This window comes from Pangasianodon hypophthalmus, chromosome 20 (assembly GCF_027358585.1).
Source record: "Pangasianodon hypophthalmus isolate fPanHyp1 chromosome 20, fPanHyp1.pri, whole genome shotgun sequence".
NCBI lineage: Eukaryota > Metazoa > Chordata > Actinopteri > Siluriformes > Pangasiidae > Pangasianodon > Pangasianodon hypophthalmus.
This window is the reverse complement of record NC_069729.1, coordinates 5,200,366-5,210,022: the sequence shown is the minus strand read 5'-3', so window position 1 is coordinate 5,210,022 and position 9,657 is coordinate 5,200,366. Positions and strand designations below refer to the sequence as shown.

General features: G+C 39.8%; 1 protein-coding gene across 2 annotated transcripts in view; it reads right to left on the bottom strand.

Moving 5' to 3' along the window:
- Positions 1 to 9,657, bottom strand: part of ptprga (protein tyrosine phosphatase receptor type Ga) — a 261,551-nt gene that overhangs the window by 194,396 nt on the left and 57,498 nt on the right. The gene's annotated exons all lie outside the window — the stretch shown is intronic.

Here is a 9,657-nt window from a genome sequence, read left to right as displayed (position 1 = left end):
GTTAACCCATCCTGTGTGACACAGGCCAAAATCTCAGTGTCTCAGTGCACTCCTTTTTCCTCACTGCTCCTGTTTACACACATGCCAAACCTAGAGCACAAAACTGCACATGAGGGAGATGCCAGCTCTCTCACACACACACACACACACACTAATGGGAAAGTACATTTAGACACAGGACTCTCTATTAAAAAGGATTTATAGAGCAGAAGTAAACAGTGGTGGTGTGATGGAGTGGTCAGCATTCATGTTACTACTATCTTCGGAAAGATTATTATATAAGAGCTTCTTACTGCCATTTTGCATTAATTAGAAAAAGACCACTGAAAACACGGTCTAGAAGATCTAATAAAGTGGCTAGGTTGGAAGATCTGAGCACAAGGAAGGTAGACACACACACAAAGCGAGAGAGAGAGAGAGAGAGAGAGAGAGAGGCAGGAAGACACAGTAACACTTTGATCTCTGGCTAAACCCTGTCATTAACCTATTTATAAACAACAACCTGTTTTTAATGTTCCATTAGTGAGAGAAAATGGCACACACACACACACACTCACACACATAAATGACCTGACTGTTATGGGATCAGCTTGCCTCTCCCTATTTAAACATGTATGAAGGGCTAAATAAATAAATGGAGGCTGATTGGCAAGTGAGTGAGCGCCAGGCTAAAGCTGTGAAGTGCTGAGTATTTGAAGAACAAGCCTGAGAACCCTGTGTGATAAAAAAAAGATGAAAAGCCACTGCTGATATCTGAGAACCAGGTGCTATAGCAGGGTTTCATCCCTGAGCATGAGTATGGACAGAAGGTTGAGCCACTCCAGCGGAATTAAATCGAATTTAATGAACTGTATTTATCCCTGAATTCATCTGTGTAAACGATGACTAGCTGGCGCAGAACACTGGGAGAACCAGAGGATGAAAAAAAGGGTTGAAAAAAAGTCTCTATGTCATGAGATACACGATCCAGAGTATTAAAGGTGGGATCAGTGATTTTTAAGGCAGAACCCTTTTTGCAAAAAAAAAAAAAAAAAAGTACTTCTCCACAAGATAATAAAACATAATAAATAAATAAAACATCTACTTAGAGGAAAAAATAAATTTTGCAAAATCGTAACCATTTGCTTTACTCTATTCATGTGGAAATTCGTGTGTTAAAGCTAGGGCTGGTTTTATATACATTTTGGAGCAGTATAAAATAAATATAAAACAAATAATATGAAACAGTTAAAACACACCCGATGTAATTTTATATTGATTAAAATGTAGATTATGTAGCTTTGTACTTTTTGACCATCATATTGGTTATATTACAACTGTTAAAATCCAAAATAACATAAAAATGTAATTGACAAATCACAAAACAAGAAATATAGATAAAAGGAGACTAAAAGGAGAGGCTGTATTTATTTGGATTTTTATTTGTTTAATCTCAGCTAACATCTTGAAAACTAGCAGACTGTACCTTTAATTGTAAGTCTAGCTCAAACAAGAATTCCTCAGACAGCATGAAACACAGATGAAAAGCGAAAAAACACAATTGTATCAGAACCCTCGAGATGTGACTTTGAAGAAGATGCCTTCCATACACACAAGTAAGTGCACCAACTACACCAACCAGCAACAAGCCCACTCTATAACACAGGTCAGGTGGAAATCCTGGAGCTATAATTATCTGAGAGTTCTTGAAACTCACCCAGATTTGCCCTTGCTGTGGAACAAAGGCTTAGCCCAGTAAGAGAGAGAGACAGAGTGTGGATTTGTCAGAAGTCGGAAACAGGGGGCCACCCATGCAGGCGAAGGTACAAGGCTGCGGATCAGAACGCGTGCCTTTCACTTTTCCTACCCACAAATCGGGTCTGGCAGGGCCTGGGGGTGAGTGCCATTTCAGATTTGGGCCGACCCGGAACAATCCGCCGCCGCAATCACATGGAGCGGTGTGGGAGAGAGATAGAAAGAGGGAGAGAGATGAAAAATGCTCCACTCTAGTCAGTGTGAGGAGGGTAGGGAAAGAAGAGGCGAGAGCTGTTTCCTATAGTTTGTCCATCTGCTGACTACACAACAAGGACGCGTGGCTACAGAGACATCAGTCAAACTTGTAATGAAATTTAGATCATGTCTCTCAAAGAGCTTTGGCTAAAAGAATTTCCTCTATGAACAATGGATGACTCTTGGTTATTTTTTTTGTTTGTTTCAATGACAAACAGCTTCCTTGTCTTCTCCTCTCTAATTCTTGCGGATGGACGCCGGAGTGCGCGGTTGAATACGGATGCCTCGGCTCACTATGGCTTTTCTATGAATTACATTATCGATTGCCGATGCGCTCTGAACACAAAATGTAATTATGTGATGCGGCGTGCCAAACTGAGCCACTATCCTCCCAATATGTCACTCATGTTCTCCTTCTATCCTCTCAATCACCATACTCAAGTCTTGGCACCCATCCATCACTAAATCTGCCTCTCTAGTGTCTGTGTGGAGGGTTTGATTTCAAATAGCAGATTTTTACACTGCAGTCTCTCATTTTATCTCTCTTTTTTTTCTTCTTTCATATATCATTTCCTGTCTGTGATGTAGCATAGCAGGGGATGGAGAGGAACATGTAAAGACACATCCCATTTCGAGTCCTGCTGTGTGTTTGAATTGTACCAAAAACGCACGCCAGAGGAAGTCGCTCTGCGTGTGTGTGTGTGTGTGTTATCCAACCAGATTGCTTGTTTAACACACAAGCTTATTGTCAGCATTCAAAGTGTTACCCACCAGCAGCTCTCACACTTCTCTCTCACAAACACACGCATTTGATACGCCTCTTCCTGGATCCGAACCACAGCCCAGGCCTACGCTCTCTTCTCCAGAAGTCTCCGACAGAGCCGTATTAATCTCTTTAACAGCTCCGCCAGTGGACATCAGGCCTGGTCGCCGTCCAGTAGCAGCTCAGCACTGAGCCAGGAGGGCGGGATCATGTTCCAGCCCAGCAGGTCTGCTATAACGACAGTTGTTCGGGTGCTGTGATGGACAACAGGCCGCCTGGCACCGGCTCAGCTGGAAGAGCCTGAGAGGAAGGAGGAACAGAGCATCCACTGTGGGAGTGACACAGCACGGCGAGCTCCATGCCAATGTCTACTGCCCTTCTCCTGGGTCACCCCAAGCTGCCCTTTTCCCTCAGAGGAACCCACAAAAGCTCAAGCGCACCTCAAAGACACTTCACTGGCACTGGATGACAGGAACAACCAACCGTCATCAGGGAAATCTGGGCATGGGCGTCTACTCGGCACGTCGAACCAAATTTTTGAATCTCACATTCAAATGTCTATGTTTTAGTTTACTCACTTACTGTATGTCTTTTGAAACATGCATTTCCTAAAAGTTTTGGATAAATGTCACTTGTATGAAAGAATGAACACTATTTCTATGGCTAAATCTCAAATAGTATTTTAGTACACACTTGTGATTTAACAACATTTTTTTGAAACAAAGGGATCCAAAGAAATCTAAAAACTGGCCAAATATCAATGAGTCAATTAAAAATAAATAAATAAATAAATAATCTTTTTTTTTTTAAATAAATAAATATCAATGTGATATTATGCGATATGAATGCATACTGCTATACTCTGCCATAGTATACATTTATAAGCTCATTAATATTCAAATGAGTAATTCTTAAAAGAATTGGACAGGCGTTGTATATACACACGTACATTTGTACACACACAAATAATAAAGTCGGCAGAGACAGAGATACATGTATATACACAGAGACACACAGGCACACCATTGTTCATCATAACACACACACACACACACACACACACTCACTGAGAAAAATGTATGAGGGGCACACGCACATTTTGATTGCTTTATTTCTGCGGTATGTGGGCCAGGCTAAAAACAAGAATGAGTTTGACACTTGGTGGCCCCGTACTACTGCAACAGCACTGCCTCCACCTCCTGTCCTCCTTTATAGCAGAGACGGAGAGAGATTTTACCCTGAATGAACACAAGCAGAACCGAACACGATCAGAACAAGCATCCCTCTACACACACACACACACACAAATAACAGAGTCCTCTGTCTTTGTCCTCGAGACCCAGTCAAAGACAATCAGCATCAATACAATCCAATACACCCAAAAGCCCTCTACACACACACTCACACACACACTCACACACTCGTATACACACACACACACACACACATACACACACACACAGAGTCAGGCTACAAGCACATGTCAAGGAATGTCATTTTATCGAAATGCCGTCTTTTGAGAACAGACCACACAACGTCTCCTGTGATCAGACCACCGGCGCCGAGCCTCCTCTAAACCCGAGTGAACACTGAACACGTTCTGACGCATCTGATTTACCCTTTCTGCTTTCCAGAAGCAGAGAATCGTGGGTTGGCATGGTGTGCGGGAAGGAAACAGAAGCCCAAAATCTCTGAAAAATGAGCTCGGCCTTGACAAAAAAAAGACGCCCGTGGGAATCCATGAATCTTTTGATATCCCGAATGCAAAAAGTTCCGGTAACGTACAAAGACAGGATGACTCAAACATGAAAAATAGATTTCAGCTTAGGATCAGATGGAGAAAAACTTCATCTGTGTCATCAGCAAGTAAGCTAGTTGTCAGGTTTGAGTTTTAGAAAGATCTCAGTTTGAGACTTGGGGGTTGATTTATGATAATGAGTTAGGAAAGGAATCTATATACATCTACAATACTACATACTCTCCACTCTCTAGCTAGTCAGTTAAGCTAATGGATTAGCATTGAGGGTTTGCTCTATATGGCATTCAGATGGAGAAAAACTTTACATGGCTGTTTAACTAGTAATGAAGTGTGTCAAACCTGCAACTTATCGAAGCTGATAATACAGTACATGAACAATCCAGCTAATACTACAGTCAAGATAATGGATTAGCATTTAGCATTTGCTTTTTAATAACTATGGCATCACATTCAGAAGGAAAGAAATATCACCAGTATCATGACCTTTTAGCAGCTAGCAGGCTAGCAACAAGTGAGTTTCTAGAAAGATCTGAATTTAAGATCTTGATATGTAAGGGCACAGTTAAAATAAATATATATATATATATATATATATATATATATATATATATATATATATATATATATATATATATATATATATATATGTTTTTCTAATATAATTAGTTCTTAGCTAGATACACCAATGTTTGGCCAGTCAATTAAGTTAAAGCTTAAAGGGTTAAATGGCTCAAAATCTCCCTGGCAGTCCTGGGATTTATACCCGTAACCTTCCAGTCACAAGAACCTTGGCTACTGAATTAAAGCCGCCTCACTGGTCAAGTTCTGTTCCTTTTTCACGTGGGCAAAATATTTGATTTCTGTCTCTGTATCTGGTTACTCTGAATGAATTTAGCTGGGCAGTGGTGCATGCTAATCGCTAGTTAATAAGCAGCCAGCCCAGACTGCCTGCACCCTCTCAGAGCGGCCAGAATCTAATAAAACTGGGAAATGCCAAACACTCTGGCTGACCCCGAGTGCGATTCCCGCAGACAGCTCACACACACACACGCCCAACACAAAGCAACTTTTATCTCCCATTCTAGCCATCAGGCTAAAAGTTAAGGTCAGGTCAGAACTCATTGAGATGCATGACAGATTTGCTCAGTCATGGACTTAACCTTGGATTTTGCTTCTGTCTTTTGCTTGAGAGGAGTGTGTGTGTGTGTGTGTGTGTGTGTGTGTATGTGTGTGTGTGTGTGTGTGTATGCGTGTGTGACGTAGACAGCCCCAATTCTGCTATCATTAACATTCCCTGCGATTCGCTTTCCAGAAGGGCGTGCACATAGAGGACTTGTCCAGGACATATTGATTTCACTGACCACACACACACACACACACACACACATCCTGATCAGGGGAGATGGTACAGCCCGGGTATCATTTTTTTTTTTTTAGGCTACTGCAATGATAATGAACAGTGTTACCTCAGAATCTGAGGTAAAGGCAAAACCAAAGACGAGGCATGAAGCGTGAACCAAGCGTGAAGTGCGAGTGCTTCGAGAGCGGGCCATGTGTCAGCAACACGTTATTCAAATAGCTCTTTAGTGCCTGGCTAACAACGCTTTAAGAGGTGCCATATTCTGCCCGTCTCCTCCCTGCATTGATCTGCTACACACGGCTCACCGCTGCACAATGGGAGCCATTCGACGTGTCCTGATGGAAATTAATAGCCCTCTGTTCGCCTGTTACAAGGTCACATCGGGTAGCTGGATGTGTGATGGCACAACAAAGACGCGCCATCACGGCTTTCTACTGACCGCTCCTTCAACCGTATTAATGGGCTTTATGTAACTAATATGGCTGTGCGAGGATACAAATTAAACCGTGCCCTGGACCAAAACAGATCATTCAACAGAGGATAGCTAGCAGTGGTGAGACGCTTAATCTGTGCTTGGAAAATCGGCACCTAAACTCGATAACAGGTTTTTCATACTTAACAACATTGACAGCAGAAGTGTGAGTCTAAGACGGACTATTAAGAAGGTTTAGTTATGTATGGACTAGGAATGTCAACCGATCATTATGACACAAATTAATAGTAATTAGTAACTGACAAAATAGTAACTGACTATTAATAAATAAAATAATGCACATTTATAATAACCTAAAGATCAGTACAGGTATGTGTCCATTATATTTATCAAACCAGTGAATGAAATTCACTTGATCTGTAAACCCGAGGTACCTGATTTGTGTCCATGACTTGTATTGGAAATGTCACTCTTCTGTCATGCGAGCTTTATGTCTGACTGCCTGCTCCCGCATGCGTGAGAGTAAAAAGACTTGATATGCACCTCTAAAGCCCGTTTTAGACTGTGTGATTTGAAGATTGTTACTTGCCACACTGTACATGATGATTACAATGAAATCTTGGCTGAATTCTATAACAGATTGTGCGATACCATGTTTCCTCCATGCTAGATTATACATCCTCTAACAATAGATCTATGATTTTAAAAAAAAACCTACTACGCTCTACTTACATCACATAAACAGGACCAATCGTTCGTTATAATAGTAGCAATGTTATACCTAGCAAAAACACGGTTTTAAAAAGCGAAGCAGAGGAGTATATAGTCTGCGGCTGGATAAAAATGGACAACATGCTTTGTCTATTCTTCAGTGTAAGCTTGATGTTGAGTTTTTTTGTTTGTTAGTATGCGTGGTAACTTCACCCAACAAGGCTGGTACCGTTATATAAACATTATAATGTGAACACTTTATATGAATTAATTAAATGTTTCTGAATGTCACAGCAGCGCTCACTCTTGAGATTTTGATAAAAAGAAAAAAAAATTCCACACTTCGGCTGTCTTTGGTCGCAGTGCATGAGCACGTCACTTTATAATTTCTAAGACAGCAAATCGCAGCTCATGACTATAGCATACTTTTACAGTGTGGGGAAAAAAAAACAATACAGTGTCAAGCTTTACTAGCATGACAGTGCTGTCCTCGGCTTCAAAATATTCCCAGACATGTCTTCTGTTTTTCACAGTTTCTCTCTGACTTCATGTGGATGAACATTAGTACACAGAATACCCAAATAATAATTTCAGTATTTGAGCACTGGAACCTCAAACATTTAACTGGGTAATCAAATCTGAAATGCATCGTCCTCTCAAAAGACCCATCCCACGCTCCTTTTTATGGCATGCTTGTTTTTTTTTTTTTAAATACACCACTGCACCATGTGTACAATTTAGCACAAAAAAGTACTAAATCTGTGGTTTTGGAATATAAATGTTTGTCACTGAGGTGATACCCTTAAGACTGTCTTTTATATCTTTAGTTAGAGGAACAGCAGCATTAAGGCACATAATTGGAACTTAATGATCACTGTTGTACCTTTAGAGCAGCGTTTAAGTTGTTTGGACCGTGGGGAACAAAAATGCAGCAGTACACTGCTTATTGTTTTGACAGTAAAACGTTCCTTACAGCATGAATAATAAACAGACCAGTAGAGCTGTATATATTGTGATAAATTATGTCACAAAACATTTTTCTGAGATATGATGGATATTGTGATTTCTTCTTAATATATTTTTAATAATGACAAACTGATTTGAAACAGCTGACGATCAAATTTTGCACTGAATGTAAAAAATTGTTTTTTCCCCCTGCAGTGTTAAATAATTTATTTGGTAGACTTTTTTTAATGTTTTGCTGGAAGTTTCTTAGCAAACCTATTAATCTTTACATCATATATCATAGTAATGTCCTTGATAGTCATGATAGGATATTTTTTTAAATCTTACTGCCCATCTTAAACCCTGATTATTGTTATAAGTTAACCTTTTAACCAACAGCTTTGATCGAGTTGATCATAGTATGATCTAATAAAGAAAAACTTCAATTACATACCACACCACACTAGACACTAGTTACACTTCTGTTAGTGGAAGGCTGTAGGTTAAAATATCTGGACATAATCACTTATTTCTTGTAAACCGCTTTTAAATATCTGCTAAATCACCTAACATAACAATATCAGGTTTCAGTGAATACGTAGCACACCACTGTAACCAAACACGGCCTTTGGTTTGAGGCATCTGTGATGCTAAACGTGACAGCATGCTTAAAAGCTAATAAAATCAAACAAGCAGGAAAAGTGAACAGCATCAGTTGGCATTCGTTCATCAAACCCTAGCAGGCGAATGCTGCATGACTCCAGCCCACGCACACACACACACAGCTAAGACTTCTTTTGGGAGCTGAAGCTAGTTTGTGTTTTTACTAAAACGCCAGCCATTTTAAGAAAAATCCCAAATCTGTTGTAAGCACATTTGTTCATGGTGGTTTAAATTTAAAGTTTTCAAGAGTATAACCCCGGTGGCTGTGTGTGTGTTAGCATAATGTTCTGCAAGAATATGTCAAGTTTGACACAACATGCCAGCAAGAAGGTTTACAAATTCAAGCTTCAAAAAAATGATTGTGTTAAATTAGCTAAATTATCTGCCACATGGAGGTAAAGCTCATCTTCCTTTAGCGATCTTGTTATGTAAAGTGCTATCTCGCTAACTGCTAAATGGGCAACTCGCTAGCAGACAATTAGCTAGCTAGCTACAGGAGTTAGCTACATAGTTCTTTGTTCTTATTTCTGAATGTCTGTGGAAACAAAAAGTTCCTTCAAATTACTTTCTATGGATTTGCAGTTAATATTCAGACTAACTAAGCAGACATGACATCTTTTCTAAAAGTCTTTCTAAAAAAGGAAAAAAACCCAAAACTAGCAATGCCTTTGACTTTGACCTTAATTAATTAATTTCATTTAGCAAAATGTTCGACATGCAAAAATTAATTATGGTAATGTGGTAACTTAATGAGTAAAGAGAATCAGAAAACATTTTGCTACATTAGTGACGCTCCAGTTGATAGAATAAGGGCATGGTCACGCTTACTATAAAAAAAAAAAAAGACAAAAAAAAAAACCATTATTTTTCCAGAGGGATGAACGGCAGGTAAGAACAGAGTGACATGAAAGGGTAAAGAGAAAGGAAGTAGAGATGTGGGGAATAAAGAGAAATACAGAGTGGGCCCTGTCTTTCTTTCTTTCTTTCTTTCTTTCTTAGGAAGAGACTTGAAGGTCGGTGCGTATGAAATGATG